The sequence below is a fragment of the Dufourea novaeangliae genome, unplaced genomic scaffold (assembly GCF_001272555.1).
Source record: "Dufourea novaeangliae isolate 0120121106 unplaced genomic scaffold, ASM127255v1 scaffold54, whole genome shotgun sequence".
NCBI classification, from domain to species: domain Eukaryota; kingdom Metazoa; phylum Arthropoda; class Insecta; order Hymenoptera; family Halictidae; genus Dufourea; species Dufourea novaeangliae.
In genome coordinates, this window is record NW_015373944.1 from 706,143 (window position 1) to 722,635 (window position 16,493).

At 42.9% G+C, this 16,493-nt stretch overlaps 1 long non-coding RNA gene across 1 annotated transcript in view; it reads right to left on the minus strand.

Annotated features, from left to right (window-relative positions):
* Nucleotides 1-15,379, minus strand: part of LOC107186020 — a 75,098-nt gene extending 59,719 nt beyond the window's left edge. The window contains exon 1 of the long non-coding RNA XR_001516173.1: nt 14,674-15,379. This is a non-coding gene — a long non-coding RNA (uncharacterized LOC107186020). The remainder of the gene's footprint in view (nt 1-14,673) is intronic.
* Between the last annotated feature and the right edge of the window lie 1,114 nt (nt 15,380-16,493).

Consider the following 16,493-nt stretch of genomic DNA (forward strand, 5'->3'; position numbering starts at 1 on the left):
ATATATATATTGTATATGTGTAAATAAAATAGTATTCTAATTCTAACCTAATCGAACGACTGATACACTGTAAGCGAGAAGTCTGATCCTTTCGTGGAAGCGACTCTCAGTGAAAGAGCGATCAGGCACGGGGGCAAAGGGGAGAGAGAAGTTATTATCTCGGAAAATCAGACTCGCCCCGCGCTTTTCTATAAATCTTCCAACATTACGTTCCTCTCGAGCCGGCGAGTGGCAGTACCCCCGGTTAAATGGGAAAAGTTTTGCTTTTAGCGAGTCGGTTCGCGGCAGCCGCCGACAAAGAAAAAAAAAAAAAGAGAAATTTCCCACTGTCGATGTCGCTTAAGGGGGGATTCTCGTGTAACAGCTCTAAAAGCAAGTGATTTTTACGAATTTTTCTTTTGAAGATACTATTAATAATATAAGTAAACGATCTTGAAATATAAGAAGTCACGGTTAGATTATTGAAAAACAAATTTTTTGTTTCAACTCTTCTTATTGTTTATTGGGTATTATGCAAGATTTGTGATCCTCCTCGAGGATGTAACCATTGTTGGGGTACAGTGTAGCATTTGTCAGTAATCGGAATGCAAAATCTAGGAAATTTTCTGAAAATTGCATAGTTCACGCTGAGATTGCGTGTCTATTTTGAAAGGAAAATGTGAAAAATTAGAAAACAAATTTACTTTTCTCGGAAAATAAGTTGAGTTAGTGATTGTTTAAAAAATATTATAAATCTCAATTGAAGTAAAAGTTAGAGCCATAATCCTTAAAGAAATTTACGTATTTTACTTAAATACAGCCGAAGAACAAAAAATCTATTAATTTTAATCTTAATAAATTCATCCTAGAAGACGTTACAAGGTCCAACTCGTGATGGGTACTTTTCGAACAAAACAACCTCGAAAGTATTCTCCAATTTTTTTTTCTCGAATTATCCTCCATATTATACAGACATCTTTTCCGATTTCAAAGCAACCCTCTCTTCGATGATTTCGGCTTGATAGAATAAACAAATAAAATGAAACACGGAATCGCGACGACGGACACGCGTTCATCGGCTGACCGCGGAATTCGTTTATACTCCCGTACGCGGGAGCACCTGTCGATTTCGCGTCTATTTTCGACAAAAAAAAAAAAAAAAAAAAATTTAGCTCGTATAATCGCGGCCGGTGCTCGTTTAAATTTTCAACTCGCGATAAAAGTCGCGCGATACAACGCGTTTACAGCGACGCGATAACCAACCGGGAACAACGGTCGCGCGTCCTATCCAACGGTTTTAATTAAGGCGCGGAACCGTTCGATAGACGTTTCCATCGGTCCGGCGACGCCCGAGAGCAGCAAAGCTTCCCCGTTGAAATATTCAGAAACCGCGGTTTTTCGGACGACCGCTGACGCCGAGAGGAGTTTCCCTTCCGGGAAATCAATTCGGTCACGTCGTTCCGACAAGTCAGACCAGGGATACACGGTGCTTCTAACGTGACTTGTGTTTAAGAAACAAATGAATGGCGTCTCGACGATTCCATAGACACGTGGAAATGGGCGATGAAATAAAATGTTTCATTAATATATTTTAAGTTATGTCTTCATTTACACGGCTCGGAAAGAATGTCTACTAGAGACGAATGACTTGAAGGGACTAAATCTTTTTCTGTCCGCAAAGGAATGTTTACAGCAGAGTTGGACAAAATGTAATCTAATTACAAAATTCAAATCACAATTACAATCTAATTCAAAGACAATTACAATTACATTGTAATTAATTATACTAAATTTACAATTAAAATTACAATGTAATTGCACTTTAGATTTTGTAAGCAGATTATATTTCGCCCAACTCTGGTTTTCAGCACCTATTGCCTGGTCTGTAGAGGGTCTCGACTTTTTACGGTGGCTTCCGCAAATTTTGAATAATGAAAAATTCAGTTGAAAATTTAACAGAACATTGTTAAAATCTTCAACTTTCGATTGCTATCACAAAATCGCAAGATCAACGACAAGATTATTGAAACAGAAACGCCAGAAAATGTAACTGTAATTGATACTGAGAAGTTAATCACTTTTTATTTAGCTACAAAAAATGACATTTTCATAAAAAGTCAGGTGGTTATAGATTTGTTTACAGAGATCATGATGGCACGGAAAAATTTGTACCCCCTTTCTTTTTTATATATTTTGAAAATGAATGAAGTTATTTTTTCATTATATAGACCATTTTATAATTTCGATCTTCATCGTAATAATAAATACAAGTCCCAGCTCACAAAAGCTACAAAATATATCATTTTTACATATTTAACAAACTCTGTACCGTCTACATTTTTGGTACACGCGACATTATAGGACAGTTATTATAGTAAATTTCTCTATTCTCATCGGAAGATGTAACTTTCGTTGAATTCTTATATACGTTTACGACTCCACGCGCACATAAGGGGTCTGATGATCCGCTTCCTGTTTACACGAGAGCCTTTTTTTTCCTACTTTCATCCCGATAACCCGTTCAAGAGATCCGTCCCATTATCAACGGTACTTTACACGATGAGAGAACCGATCCTACCGAGAGGATCGTCTTCTGTTTAATAGCGCGAGTTCTTTATTCGGTTAAATGTGCCATGGTTGGTATCTGACCAGCGCAAAAGACGCCATCGTCGTGTCCCGGGACAGGAAGAGGCCGGTCGCATTTCTTACGTTATCGATCCCTCATAATTATGTCGTCAAACGTTCTAACGAGGAACGATCTCGCGAAACAAGCTACTCGAGTCAATTTACCCAGGCCTACCTGAAGGAGAGAGACAGAGAGAAAGTCACGGCGAATTGGATAAAGGTTTCCCTCCGCTCGATCGATAATCCATCCCCTCTTCCACCGTCCATCCTGCGCCCCCGCGGGAGGAAACACTTCCTTTCGTTTTACTAACGGAGGGGGGCACAGAATCGTTACTCTTTTTCTGAAAGAAGCTTCGTGGTGGCCCCCTTTTTTCGATAACTTCGAGAAGCCTCGGTGTGCCTCCTCGTGGGGACACGAACCCTCAAGAACAAACTCGGTTACCGCTAGGGAAAAAATGGCGTAAGGGAAGGAAGAAGAAACCTCCCATCACTTGATAAATTTATTTTAAGTACTGAAATAAATGTTAAATCGAATGTTAATTTGGTATAAATTTCAGTAATTCCCGATACAAAGTGCTAGGAGGCCCTTTTCCTGCGCAATTTGTCCCCCTAGCAGAAACTGAGTTTGCACGTCAGTGTACCCTCAAGAGCAAACTCGTCTTCCTCTAGGGGAAAAAGTGATTTAACGAAAAGACCTCCTTTTAGTTGGTCTCGAAGTTACTAAAATTTATATCAAATTAACAATCGGTTTAACATTTATTTCAGTATTTGGAATAAATTTATCAAGCGGTAGGAGGCCCTTACGCCTACCTCACGTTTTCCCCTAGCGGAAGCTGAGTCTACACGCCAGCGTACAACGGTACTCGCTGCTCGCGGTGTTTCCCCAAGTTTAACGGTCCGCCAGTGCTGTTTGGTTATACTTTCAGAATTGCCATTCTTCGTCATCTTCCTCGAAAGAAACGCAAGGGAACAATAAGGAGATTCTTGGTCCCTAAAATGATAAGCGCGCGTTTCGTGGAATTATATCGAAGTGTTTACAAGAGGATACGAAAATTCTTGTCTAATCCATTTGAAACCATATCCCATCGAAATCCATGCAAACCGATTCCCCTGAAACTGAGAAAGTACGCCAAGGGAGAGAGCCAGTCAGGAAACTTTCCACGGGAGAACTTATTCTTCGGTTGAAATTTCAAGACTTATAAATCAGAAGCTTCTTTGCTCCTTCGACGAATGTAACAATCCTACGAAATAACAAACGACGTTTCTTGTTCCTCTTTTTTTTTCTCCCTCCGTTTCCCTTACTCTCGCGATTCCTGCTTATTTTCCGAGGGAAAGCAAGTGGCCTCCTCTTCTCGGGGGCCGAAGAGAGGTAGATTCTTTGCTCGACGCAGTAGTAAAGGCGCACACGGGGGCTAACGCGTGTAAAACAAGCAACGAGACGCGGTCTCCGCTTTATGACGCGCCATGGGGAAACGATTATTCTTCCACGGCGAAAGCGAAGCTTTATACTCTTAAAGTGGGCCCCCGCCTCCTTTGACGCTTGGCCGTGGAATCGCCAAGTTGCCAAAGGAGTTTCCACGTTTCCTCTGCTACTACCCACCCCGCGAAACTGATCCAAGATAAAATAATGTACGGATGTTACCCTAGTAATTCGAGCATCGAAGTCTCCCCTGAAAACGAAACGAACCCACGATCTTTTCGCTACGTTTCTACATTATTAGTCCCATTAAGGCAGATTTGGGCATAATTTTATTCGAATGATGTTATCTTGATCTCTAAACAGTTAATGAAATTAAATAATTATTTGCCAATTGTCGATTCATTCAAGAAGTAATATGATTTTACTATAAAATTTGGAATGTCCATGTTTATATAATTATTTTTAAATATAAAACTATAATATAATATAATATAAACATAAAGTATGAATAAATAAAGCACTTAATGACTTTGATGATAAAATCTTTTTAAACAGTTTGGGAAACCCTGATTTAGACTATATCTCGCTCATTAGATTACGTGTGATTGATAAAGACTGCTGCCTGATTTGACGTGATCTGTCCGTACCGTGACCGCTAGTGTGAATCCGGCTTTAAACGTCAATAAGACCCCGGCAGGTGTAGACGGAGGTGTCGAATAGTCGTACCGGAAACGTGGCTAATCTCCGAGAGGAAAAAAAAAAGGAGAGCTCGTGGTGGGTCGTTGCGTGCTCGAGGATGCGACGCGGTGAAATCTCTTTGATTTTCACACGTTGCGTCCAAAACAGTATTCAAGCGACGTTTCACACGTCGTAGTCGCAAACGTAAATTGATTTCCCTCTCTCGTCGAGCGCTGTGGCTTTTCCAATCTTTTCTCCTGGCGTGTCCCATTTCGCTGGGTTTTAATTTCTACTTTCTGTCTGGAAATGCTGGACAAAATGTGTTTTTCCTTGTTATTTTCTCTTTGTTAGAGATCCTTTAAAGCAGTGTTTCCCAACCTTGGGGCGTACGCCCTATTCAAGGGGCAATTTGAATGTTTCGTGGGGTATGATCCAAAAAAAAGTTGGGAAACACTGCCTTAAAGCAGAGACGGGGGAGGGGGTTGCAAGTGCCCCCCCCCCTGGCTACGCCCATGTCTAAATTCAGATTGATCGTGATCAGACCGTACCTTTGACCGCTACAGTGAGCCCTCGATGAGTGTTCGAAAGCTTCTCGGCACTGAACATTAAATATTTCATAAACTAATGATCATATGCAGCTGAAACAAATGTCATTAACTTCAGAATTTCAAGCTCTATCGTTGTGCTAAACCTCATTAAAAAATCAGCGTTGCACTTGGAGACCTTGTGAGTGCCAAGAAGCCTTCGAACACTCATTGAGGATTTACTGTAGTGTGAATCTGGCCTAACTGTCCGCTGCCACCGCTCGCGTATCATTTTCGTGAAATTACACCGTGCGAAGCTGGAACGTCTACGAAAGAACGTGTGGGAAACCTCAGAACGAAAGCCGCGAGCAATTTAATGGAAAATTTTAGAAATCGTTGTATCAAAAAGAAGTAATTATCTTTCTGTCCCAAACACCTATTCTTCACCTGGGATGGATCTAGACCGATCCACTCGCAGCCTATTTTCACATCCTTCTCCGCTTTCCAATTGGCTTCGTGATGGAAAGAAGGTTTTCCTGTTGGGCTTTTGCGGTATTTTCAAAGTATACAACATCGATAAGTGAATCCAACAATGGCATCCGACACGCCCTGTTTCATATAAAACCACAATTGTGCCTTCGGGAACAGTTAAAATTCCGAGAAACAACGAATGACAGATGCTTTCGTTGAATTCCCTTGGCGGCAAGACCTACCGAAATCCTAATTTTTACATCGGATCTCGATTAATTAATTAAGTGGCACTGATCTGTACGAAATTTAGTTTTATTCTCTATGAATGTGATTATCATTCGATCTGGAATAAATAATGTAAAAAAGAAAAAACCGACAAAATGACAGGGGTGTAAGAGAGAAACTCCGCTTTTTACAGTAAGATTTTTATTTTTAGTGCCTTAAAAAAAAAATAATATTAAAGATTTCAAAAAGTTTTCAGATCAAGCGGTAGCTTGAAATGTAGGTATAATACTCTCTATGTGTGCCAAATTTCAAGTAACCATGAACGATAGACGCTTTTATCGAATTTCTTTAGTGACAATACATATTTGGAACGTTTCTGGACGATCGGCAGTACGAACCTTCTTTAACAATAAATCTACCACTACCGGTTTGACCGTTCTAATTCCTATCTTTCTCAAGGGTCCGATAGATTTAGTGTCAAATGACATCCAAACATTCGAAAAATGTGGTTACTGTGCACTTGTTTCTAAAAAAAAATAATAAAAAAGAACTAGAAATATTTTAAAAAATGTGTTAAATAGTCTTAACATGACCAGTTATTATTTCTTCATTTTATAAAAAAAAAAAAAAAACAAATTTTGTCCAAGATACCAAAAAGATGCAGAATGAGCGGGTTAAGTGCACTAATCTGACCGAAACCAAAAACGGAATAAAGGCTTTCAGAACCGTTCAAAAACCGAACCAAAGAAACGACTCTGTCGAACGTGGGTAGCCTCTGCAAACACGATTAAATCATTTTTTTTCTAGTCCACGTTCCATTTCAAAACAGTAGCCAGAAGCTGGAAATTGTTCGAGACGTTTCGCGACACAGATGAAAAACGTATTAGTCGCCGCGGACGCGATCGCCCGGGCTCGCTCTAGCGCGAGGTAACTTTCACGCGAGCGTATACATAAATCGACGAGAGGGGCTCACGGCATTTCTCTTAATTCCACTCGTGCCGATTTTTTTGTCACTTATCGACTTTTCCGTAGGCGGCCAGGAGAGCCGGGCATTAATCATACCCGGCCGATTTCGCCCGGCGGGCGTTTATACCAGCCGCGGAATTTCGAAGTTTTTGCCCAGGAATCGTGTGTCTGCACCGAGAGGGAGAGAAAGCCAACGGGCACAGAGAGACGGTGGCTGCGCCGGTGTGTTTTGAAATTCGATCTACTTCGGCTGGTTTCATCATTCCGACGAGATTTACGGCCTTTCGTTCGGAGCGCGAAATTCACCTGGATTCCACACCTGAGCCACAGTGGTGATCGCGCCACCGTTCGAAATATAAGGGAAGGTGATCTGGTTAATTAACCACGGTGACATCCCTAGAATATTCACGAAACATCTATAAAGGGAACCGTCTATGTTTGTAAGGGATGTAGTTACTGGGTTAACTATTTTGCGAGCGAAAAATATCCAGCGGATCGGAAATGCTATTACGTTCGATTAGAGATCGTGTGAAGTTTACACGAGAATCCTGTTGAAAAATGCAACCGGATCGACAGGAACTACGAAGTTAACGTCTTTAGGGACAACTTATTAAGACTCTTTCAGCTGCATTTATTTATGAACATTAATGACAAACAATTGGTAGGTTATTCTTTTTCTCTTGTTATGGAATTTCCAAAGTAAGTGTTTATTCACAATAATACTCATTGTACAGTAAATCGTTGATCAGTGTTCGACGGCTGCTCGAGACTGGATATTAAATATTTTATTAACTAATGGCCATATGCGGCTGAAACAAGTGTCATTGACTTCGGAATTCCAAGATCTATCACTGTGCTAAACTTCGTTAAAACGTCAGCGTTAGATCTGAGGATCTTTCCTTGTCAGTGTCGAGGAGCCTTCGAACACTAATCGAGGATTTACTGTATATTTGGAATCATGATTAAGTGAATGAAAAACTAAACGTACACATGTGTCAATATCCCTCAAGAGGTTAAGTTGTATTTAAACGACACCACCGGGTGTTGTCGAATTATAAATCTTGTGTAAACATGGATAGACGTCGGACCATCTTTTTAAACTGTGTCTACGATGACGCAAGACTCGGCTCCGATCGCGACTACGGTTTCCAGTAGAACAGAAAATTCCACATTAATAGAAACCACGTTGAACGAAAAGGAATAAAAAAAAAATGAGTGGAGACCTCAAACTCATCGCTGGCCTTCGAAACACAGAATAAGCGTTCGTCACGATCCATCAATGTTTACCAGGAAAAAGACGCCAGTAACGATGATAATATAAATCATCCTTACCAGCGTTCGGATTAGAAGCCTCGGAAAAAATTGTGACGCAGGGGAAAGGCTCGTCGACACAGTGTCCTATATACATACTGAAAGCAGAAAAAAAAAACCATCGTTTTATACGCAAACAAAATACCGAGCAAAAGCAGACCAGTATTCACTTACGCGCACGTTGAAGGGAATTATTTAGTAATTTTTATATTTCAAAGGCGAAAGAAATAATGAAAATAATATGCTACAGAAAGATTTTATTTGAAGAAATCTTTACAGTAATTTGTTTCAAGCAGAACCAGCTCTTCAAAACGCTCATCCCTGAGAGATTTTTGCTTGGCCTCATCTAATATTGTCGCGAAAGAAAATAATCGTTCCACTAGTGCGGAAGATGAGTGTTACTCTGCAGAAAAATGTCAATAAACCAAACTCAGGCCTAATCACCTGACATAATTTCGAAGAACAATTTTACACTTATTTCGAAGAATTCTTTCAAATGATTAGAAAATAAAATAACATGTTATTTGAAATAATATTTCAAACAATGTTATTTCAGACGTGAGCACACACATGGAAATAATTACGAAATAAAATAACGTGTTATTTGAAATAATATTTCAGAAGTGCCCAGAGGTCTGTGATAAGGAACTGGGTCCATGACGGTACCCAAATATCTCTTGGAGTTACTCTTCCCCATTCATAGATCCTCCACGATCATCCGGTTTCAGTGATTTACCGGGACACCCCGGCGCGCGCGCGAACAACACCAATGGAGCCAGAGGCGCGACCGTTGACGAACACAAGAACGATAACAGAAACGATACACAGAGCTAATTATCTCGCGGCGGAGCGGTTAGCGCCGACATACGCTCGCAACAATGGGAGATGCGAGGCGCTAACGTCGACGCGGATAATATACAGGGTGTCCCAAAAAGATGGGACAATCCGCAACACGGATATTCCTCGTGCAAATACACATCGAAAAGTGCTTTACAGTTTTGTAATCTGAAGCTCCATTTCCGAGATATTAGCAGTTAAACGAACTCACACGTACGCGCAGACACTCAAGAAGCGCACGACCCAAGTCACTGATCTCTGCTCCTTGACTGTATCCACGCGTACGTGTGGCCCACCGCTCAGCTTATTGGGGAATTCGTTTTAGGTATTCCCCATATGGCGCTTTATATTTGTTATCAATTTTGCCAATTTAATTTGAATGATTAATATTTTAAACTAATTCGAAATACTGAAATGGAAAAAACATTTACAAATAAGTGGAATAAACGATAATTCTTTTTCTTCATTGTAAACAGAATTTAATTGTTTTTCAATTTTTAAGAAAAGATTGGAAAGTTCGTGGAACAAACCAAAGGAAAACAAGTGACGATGCCACTCGTAGCAGGCATGCGTAGAAGATTATACTACCAAACGCACTGAAACCTAAATTTGGATACTTTGATCTTAATTTTTACTTTTATTTGATCATTAACATATCTTTTTTTCGTGGCATCGTAATCTCCGTAAAAAAAACTATAACTACCTAGTTTTTGATGAAAATGTCATTTTTTGTAACTAAATAAGTGATTAACTTCTCAGTATCAGTTATAGTTCCATAAGGCTCGCGTTAAAAAAACATTTTTATAACGTTTCTTTTTCAATAATTGTATCGTTGAACTTGCGATATTTTAGTAGCAATCGAAAAAGTTGAAGCTTTTAAGAATATTCTGTTACATTTTCAATTATGTATTTTATTTTTAAACATTTGCGTGAGTCACTTTAACTGCTAATATCTCGGAGATTCGGTTTACAAAACGGTGAAGGACTTTTCGATTTGTATTTCCACGAGGAATGTCCATTTTGCGGATTGTCTAATCTTTTCGGGACACCCTGTACACAGATATATCAACCCGTTTCGACCCGCGTAAAACGCGGGTCGCTATCCCGCCGCCGCGTTACAGAAATACGGAGCGATGCGCGCAGTGGAAAAGGGAACAGCGCGGCGCTCAACTCACTCGCGCTCACACTCATTTTTCAAGCGTGCACGGGAAAAAGATTGAACGGGGCCGACGAGTCAAGACGTTCGCACGGTTATCTTCGATATTGACTCCTTCCAGCCCCTACCATCGCGGTTCTTCGCTTCGTGGCCACCGTCGTCTCTCTGCATCCGTACCAGCGATGAATTTGAATTGTATCGATATTTAGTATCGATACGTATTGATACCCAGAGTACCGATATCCATATGTATATCAGGAACAAAATATCGATATAATAAGGGAATTAAACAGATATTTACTATAGCAGATACCCAGGTAACAAACTTTCTGGGAATCTCGCGAGATCGATCCATTTTCCTTACTATCTATTACGTTACGACAAATACGGCGATTATTAAAAAAAATTGAAGAACGAAAAATCGCGGGGTAAAGAATCGATGCTCAGAAAAATCGAACACCAGTGAATCCATTCAAAAGATCGATTTTGTTATTAATTTTTTGAAGAATCTATTCGGAATCGAAAATCCCTACTACGACGTCGATGATCCATGAAGACACACGATGGGAGAGTCGTTGACGGCACATCGGTGTCGTTACACCGTGGTTTGCTCTATACGCGCGTGGTACGCTGGCGAACCAGAGGTCGTTCGCACCGTGACGGCCAAGCTGTAATACGCCGCGGCAGCGTGCTCCGGAACCGCATGGCTGCGCGAGTGCTCGACATCGGGTATTTCTTCTTACTCGAAGCCTGTCGATAGGACACACTGTTATCAAGAAAAATTTCGTACGGTACCATCGGAAAAAGAACGAATGTTTTCGATCTGGATCCGATCGGTATATTGTATCACTTTTCTGTTCCCCGGATGTTTCCTTGTTTGTGCAAACGATCCTTCGCGACCATTATTATTATTGTCGTCATTGTCAGCGCAACGGTCAAGGTTTTTATTTTTCTTTCCTCCGGGCATGCTTCGCACTGCGTGCCGCTACGTCGTTAGCAACATTGTTTTCAACGATTTTTGACTTACGGGGCCTGTTAATACTGTTCAATATTAAAATCAATCAATGACGGGGGACAGCGGAGAGGAAGAGATCAGAGTATAATAAACTCGCGCATTCCCGTAATGTAAATACAGTAAATTGTCGATGAGTGTTCACAGACTTCTTGGCATTGAACAATTAAATATTTCATAAACTAACGGACATAGGTGACTGAAACAAATATCATTGACTTCAGAATTCCGAGCTCTATCACTGTGCTAAACATCATTAAAAAGTCAATGTTACACCTAGGGACCTGTCCTTGTCAACGACGAAGACCCTTCAAACACTCATCGAGGATTTACTGTAGTAACTAGACAACGTTCAACCAAGGAAAGGAGAGAGAGAAAATGTTGTTGAAAAACAGTGGATATAAGAGGCAAATATTTCACTCGAAATTGTTGTTCCTTCTTCGGACCGTAATCTCGGACAAGCACGCCGTACGAGGCTAAACTATAACGTCGTGTTCGAAGTTTACCAAACTCGTGACCAAGCAATGGCTCGTCGAGGTACAACGAGAGATCACTGATCCAGAGCTTTCTGTAATACCTCATTTTTATGACGGCTAATAACCTCGATGAATCTTTTGATTTTTTTTTAGACAAACATTATTAACTAGTCTTAAATTGTTATTATTTTTATGTTTTTACCATTCTTACTGTATTTTTTTGTATTATATTTTTGTTTCAACTTTTTCTCACGTGTCCTTGTTTATATTCATTCTATCTTTATATCAAAGGGATTGCTCTGTTAAAATACACATTATTATTATAGGAGTATTACACGAACGTGAAGGAGACAAGAATTGGTTATTTTCATTTGGAAAATTTCAGGCCTTTTGTTATCCAGACGCCCCCATCGACTGCGTAATTGTAGAAACTGATCACGAGGCATCGATTCTCCTCATCTTTTCCTTCGTAGTCAAAAGTGAGAAAAACGAAGCCTTGTGAAAATTCATGAGATCGCGTGAAAAGCCGTTTGTGTGTGTGCGCACGTGCGCGGGAATTTTCTCGCTCAAAAAAGATTCTGAAAAAGCGCCAGCGGCAGTACGATCGCGTGATGTCAATCGGTAGTTTTCCGATACGTCGTGGCAGTGGCGACGGGAACAGCCGATTCGCTCGGTCGTATTTTATTTTTGGAAAAACCCGTCGTCGCTGCGACCGGCGGGCGGACGTGCATAAATTAACTGGATGAACGCGCGCGCGCGCGCGCGCGCGCAAAGCGACTCCACGTGTTAAGAGAAAATTGCGTATAAGACAGGTGGTCCGCGGTGACGTCACGTTATGGTCGGTCCCTTTCGAAAAGTTTAATAATTTCCGATGACACATCTCGTGTCCCACGGAACCACTGCCGCGACAGATACCATACGACGAACCAGATAACACGATTGTTTGAAGAAAAGAAAAAATAAGAAAAGCACTTCTTGAACAATGAGATTTCGTAATTGTTTTTTCGACCGAAGACCAGTTACCATTTCGTGTACGTTGCGGAATGCGCGTCAGCGAGTGAAGGAAACACAATAACAGGTTCGGAGGTATTGTTGGCATATATTGTACCGAAAAAAAAAACGAGAGAAAAAATGAAAACGTGTAACACGTAATGGTAAAATGTTCTGTTTTCCCGTTGATAAAAGTTTTTCGTTCGGCCGATCGCGCGCGATGATTATTCGTAGATAAGTGGGTGACGCGATCGTTCGTCTGAAAAACATTTTACGTTCTATTACGATTTCATAAGAACCCGCGGCGAGGCCAATGACAATCAACGGTTCGGTATATAAAACTGAGAGGAAAGTAAAAAGGAGAGGAAAGAAAAAAAAAGAGAGAGAAAGAGAGAGATAGAGAGACATAGAGAGAGAGAGAAGTGAAATGAAAAACACGCAACGCGCTCGTGATATCGAATTATATTTATGAAAACCGTTGTCGCCGCGCAGTTCACCGCGAGGCAAGTACTATTACGCGGTGATTCGCAAAAACGACTGGTTGATGGACGTTTTCTTAGAAACGAAAAATTTCCGCGACTGCGGCGATAAGGCAGTTTCTCGAGTGCTCAACTATCGTTTTGTCGCTTACTACGCGACGAGTTTAAATTCATGGAAAGCTCCTTCCGTTAATCTGATTCCGCGGCGATGAGTCACATCGGAATCATTCCAATTTAAAAATTATTTTGCAATCGAGAAACGCAATTCATGGCTACCCGAGTCGTAGTAATTTCGCAGCACGTGTTTCTCCACGAATTTAAAAAGCACATCCTCTCCCGCAGTTTGACCGCGCACCCCTACCACTACCCCCCTCTGCCCCCCACCAGGTAACCAGCGTGATGATATTCAGGAGGAATAAACAACCTCGACTTACGTACATGCAATACATTCCCACGTGTGCACGTGGCGGTGGCACGCATCGGTCAGTAACGTTTCAAGTGTCAAGAACCGCGCCTACGTGCTCGACTTTACGTGCAAAAACCGATCGGAGATGTACCATGTACGTATGTACTGGCAATCCGTGGTTAGGCTTTTGAGGTTATGTTTGTCCCCCGACGAGAACGCGCGCGCACACACGCCTTCCTCAGAAAGTATCGTTCCGAAAAGAGGCAAAAACGGTCTCTCGAAAAAAGAAGAAATCGTCCGTGTACATTCGCGTAGAATCACGGGGCTCGACGCCTCGTCTCGTTTCAATTTTCACTCGCGTCTCTCATTCCGGCAACGTGTGTTTCCTCGTCGTTCAGTCTCATTTTCCCCTCCGTTCGTTCCCCCCTGTGCGCCACACACACAACCTTTCTCCCATTCTGTCTACTGCTCTCAGTTCTGTGGCAGAGGGAACAGCAGCTCTCTTTTCTGTCTCTTTTCGACGGGCGTGAATTTTAACGTCCCGTCATCGGTGAGAAAGACACACCACTATCTATCACACACACACACACACGGATTATATTGCGCGCGGAGGAGAGAGCAGAGAACCGCCGCCGCCGCGCGCAGTGTCAATGAGAAGGCGAGAGAGGTCGTTTGATAGTGGCGGCGTCCTCGTCGGTCGAGTTTTCTCACCAAGCGCGCTGTCATCGTCATCATCGTTGTATTTTATCATTTAAAAGTCGCGATCGGAAAATTCGTGTCGACGCTCCTGCCCGAGAGAGACCACCACGAGAGGAGAGTGAGATGGGTGTGGAGGATGGAGGGGAAGAATGCGTTTACAAGCGCGAATAGGACGACGGACGGCTGCCGTGGAGGGAGAAAGGGGGTTGACAAAATGGGTGGGGGAAATGGGAAGAGAGAGAGAGAGGGAGAGAGTAGAGGAGGGAGGAAGAGAAAGAGACGCCGCCGGTCTAACATGGCAGACGATGCCATGCAGGCAGAAAAAAAACAAGATCTAACGTTCGTTCGTTCGTGCGACACAGACGGAAAGACAGTCGAGATAGCCGCGTATATAGAAAGTATATTGGGTATGTACTCACGTTCTTTCGCGTGGTATTTCCCAGGTTCGTTGTTTTCGCGGGCGGAAGGGAAATTGGTGAGAAAAAAGAACAACAAAAAAAAACGTGCAGCGCAGAGAGGAGAACACCACGCGCCCGGGGTCACGCACTCCGTGTTCCGTGCGGGTACTCGTCGTCGATGGACAAACCAGCAACGCCTGGTGGTCCGTTAATCCGTCGCGATCGCTAGGTTTCCGTCCCTTCTTGTCCGATGGAACCCCCGTCGTACGTTTGACGTGTAAAACCACCGGCACCACACGACGACAACGACGACGACGACACACGATCAACGACAGCCTCGACGGACCGACGACAATGACGACAACGACGACGACGACAACAACAAAACGCGCGCGCGTGTGTACGTCTCTCGTGTTACAAAGTGCGTCGCCTTCGTTTGTTGTGTTTTCGGTAAACGCAGGTGTTCCACGGGGCGTGGAAGGGTGCGCGGCACATGCGAACGTTTGTTTTTTACGCACGAGAATTTCTCTGTTCTCTCTCGCGAGAAAAACCGACAGAGAAACGTGTGACCGAACAAAATGGCGTTTGCCGGACCGCCCGCGCGCGATCAGGTGGAAAATGCCGGAATGCTGCTGCTAGGAAAGATCGACTGACTGTCGAGGTCCGCGGCCCTAAGTGGTTTGACGTTAAGAACGAGCCGAACGAGCAAGAAAGAGGGACAGAGACAGACAAAACCGTCAACGGGAACGGGAGAAACGGAGAAAGACAGAGGGGAACCAGCCAAGGAAGGGATGCGCACGCGGTGATGGTGGGAGGGGGGCAGAGGGGAATCGAGGGGCGGTTAGAAGCGATAGAGGGGAAACGTCCCACTATTTTCCACTGTCCTCGGACGACTTCGACTACCTTCGATTGCTTTCGACTATGAGCAGGGCCGTCTCTCGCATTATGCTCTAATGCGGGTGGGAGGTTTTCCCGCTCTGTTAGAAACAAATTGTCGCAAACGATGAGTTCTTACGGGTCACCTTTTTTGAATTTCGTCCACGACGCCCTCTCACGATCGTTCGTACGAACTCATCCGGTCTGCACGGAATGTACTTGCATACTTATTGTTCTGGTGGACCATTCTATGTCAATAAAAAGTCTCATAACAACGTCATATTTTACTGTGAAGTATGATAAGACCATTTCTGTGTTTCCTCTACCGAGACTTCCCGTTTCGACGAGAAGTTGTCGAACACGTGATTGTATTCCGTTTAACCGACAACGTCTTTTCCCCCAATGGCGTATGAAAGGAGAAACAGACTAACCAGATCAGACTCAGCGACTATACACAAGAACCTTTACGCGTGTTTATGCGAGAAAGATATCCGTTAATGTGTCACCTACTAAGAATTTTTTACTCGAACGTTGCTCCCCGGTTTTGCAAAAGGTTTCGCGATAGAAGAAAGCTGCATCGGTCCTACGAACGCGGGGACCGATACACCCGCGGCGTCGTCGCCGTTTCTTTTCCGGGCGGCTTGGTTTTCTCCGGCGGCCGTTTTCCTTCGCCCCCCGGTGTGTCGGTTCCGTTCGGTCGTCTCGCGAGGAATTTCTAAAAATCAATATAGGCGCGAAGCGGGAGCCAGGAGGGGCCGCAAAAAAATTCGATATCCCGTTCGCCTCTCTCCCCCTCCCCCCTGTTTCTTTCCTTTTTTTCCACCGTCTCTGCCATTTTTATTGTTTTTTCTTTTTTTTTCGCTTTCTTTCGTTCTTCTACCGCAACGCGAATCGCGCAGGCGATAGGCTCCCTTCTCGCTCGTCCTCTTATGGTCCCCACGGGGGGAAGAAGCGTTGGCTATTCG